The sequence below is a fragment of the Penaeus monodon genome, chromosome 23 (assembly GCF_015228065.2).
Source record: "Penaeus monodon isolate SGIC_2016 chromosome 23, NSTDA_Pmon_1, whole genome shotgun sequence".
NCBI lineage: Eukaryota > Metazoa > Arthropoda > Malacostraca > Decapoda > Penaeidae > Penaeus > Penaeus monodon.
The window spans coordinates 33,262,399-33,262,617 of record NC_051408.1 but is presented as its reverse complement, the minus strand read 5'-3'; positions in this window follow the sequence as shown (position 1 = coordinate 33,262,617).

Genomic DNA, 219 nt, shown 5'->3' with positions numbered 1-219 from the left:
TACCCCCGTGCACCCCGACGGGATATTGGAAGCTCACGTCGACTGAGGCTCTGCTGACGCGACGGAAATAACCATCTTGACCAGCGACACTTAGGCTCTGCGCTCGTGGCACTGCGCCGCCTCCGTCCTGACCTCAGCCTAGCGCCGCCGCCTTCCCTTTATCCCCCATTAGCTTGGGTCTCCCACGAAGTGTCTCTGCGTCGCTACCTCTTTACTGAC